Raw genomic sequence first — 2,414 nt, 5'->3', positions numbered from 1 at the left:
GCTTCCGCTGTCACATACTTAAATAAGGACGAGATTTGGAGTCCATGCTTGTATGATATTGTGTAAAAACTGCATTCAAGAAACTTATTTTGTTGTAACATATTTGTATTGTAAACCATTATGTAATGGTCGTGTGTAAACAGGATATTTTAGATTATCATTATTTGATAATCTACGTAAAGCTTTTTAAACCTTTATTGATGAAATAAAGGTTATGGTTTGTTTTAAAATGAATGCAGTCTTTGAAAAACGTCTCATATAGAGGTCAAAACCTCGCAACGAAATCAATTAATATGGAACGTTTTTAATCAATAAGAACGGGACATTTCACATTTCATTCGTTTCTAAAAGACAAAATTTCTTTACAACGAAAGTTGACGGCATGCATACCATTTCATAATACATCCAACTATAATTGACCTAATAATAATCTTGATGAATTTCAACGACTCGAATGCAACATCTTTCAAAATATGCCATGAATGACTCCAAGTAATATCTCTAAAATGAGCAAATGCACAGCGGAAGATTTCTTTAACACCTGAGAATAAACATGCTTTAAAGTATCAACCAAAAGGTTGGTGAGTTCATTAGTTTATCATAATCATTCATTTCTATTATTTTAATAGACTACAAGAATTTCATTTCCAGTTCTCATAAATATACGTCCCATGCATAGAGACAAAAATCATTCATATGGTGAACACCTGGTAACCGACATTAACAAGATGCATATAAGAATATCCCCTATCATTCCGGGAAATCCTTCGGACATGATAAAAATGAATTCGAACTACTAAAGCATCCGGTACTTTGGATGGGGTTCGTTAGGCCCAATAGATCTATCTTTAGGATTCGCGTCAATTAGTAGATCGGTTTACTAATTCTTAGGCTACCAAGCAAAAGGGGCATATTCAGCTTCGATCATTCACCCATATAATGTAGTTTTGATTACTTGTGTCTATTTCGTAAAACAGTTATAAAAATTGTGCATGTATTCTCAGCCCAAAAATATAAAGGGTAAAAAGGCAAATGAAACTCACCATACTGTATTTCATAGTAAAAATACATATAACGTCAATGAACAAGTGCAAGGTTGGCCTCGGATTCATGAACCTAAATTAATTATATATATTTATATGTTGGTCAATATTTGTCTAACAATTAGGTCAGGTCATAGTGTACCACAATTCTAATGCTCGAGACTAATATGCAAAAGTCAACAAAAGTCAATTTGACTCAAAATGATTTTCAAAATTTATACATGATTATAATATATTTTAAATATCGTCGTTTTATATTTTTAAATATTTTTAAAAGATTTATTAGAGTAAATAATATAATTCATTTATTAATAAATAACATTTTATATTAAAATTTATATAATAAAATATACTTTTTTATATATTAAGTAATAAAATTTATAGAGTTCATTTAATATCATAAAGATAATATGATAGGTATTATTAAAGTAATTTATTACACGTAGTAAAATATGTTTGTATCACATATTTATTTGATAAAATAATATATATAATAATAGTAAGTAAAAGTTGTATTATTTTGTAATAATAATTATTGTTATAAAAATATCAATATTTATAATTACTAAGATGACATTATGATAAAACGATAATTCTAATTATGATAACTTTAATATTTACGATACTTTTTAATATTATTTTTAAAATAATAATTCTATTTAAAATGATAATAATAATGATATTTTATAGTAACAATGACATTTCTATTAAAATGATAATTTTTGTTAAAATAATAGTTTTAATACTAACGATACTTTTAATAATAATAGTAATAATAAAAATAATAAGAACGATAATTTTATCTAAATCAATATCTTATAATATTTTAATTTCATCATGATACTCTTACTCATTATTTCCTAATCGTTTCGTTTAATAGCTTTTAATCGTCTTTTATATCGTGTTCATAATAATGATAATAATAGTAATCAAAATAATTAGGTGTTACTAATATTAGTTTTAATTACAATAATACTAATAATGATAATTACTATGAAATTATTAACGATAATACAAATAATTATTTTAATGATAATATAATAATAATAATAACAATAACAATAACCATTTTTAAATAATGATATGTATTAATAATGATAATAATAATAATAATGATAATAATAATAATAATAATAATAATAATAATTAGATAATAATAATAATAATACTAATTATAACTTTAACGATAATAACGATAGTAATAATAATAAAAATAACAATAATATCTTTTATTAATAACGACAATGATAATAATAATAATAATAATAATAATAATAATAATAATAATAATAATAATAATAAGATTATAACGACGATAATAACGACGATAATAATAATCATTTTTAATAATAATACAAAAATTCAGTTGAC

This window comes from Rutidosis leptorrhynchoides, chromosome 11 (assembly GCF_046630445.1).
Source record: "Rutidosis leptorrhynchoides isolate AG116_Rl617_1_P2 chromosome 11, CSIRO_AGI_Rlap_v1, whole genome shotgun sequence".
Taxonomy (NCBI): domain Eukaryota; kingdom Viridiplantae; phylum Streptophyta; class Magnoliopsida; order Asterales; family Asteraceae; genus Rutidosis; species Rutidosis leptorrhynchoides.
This window is presented reverse-complemented; position numbering follows the sequence as displayed.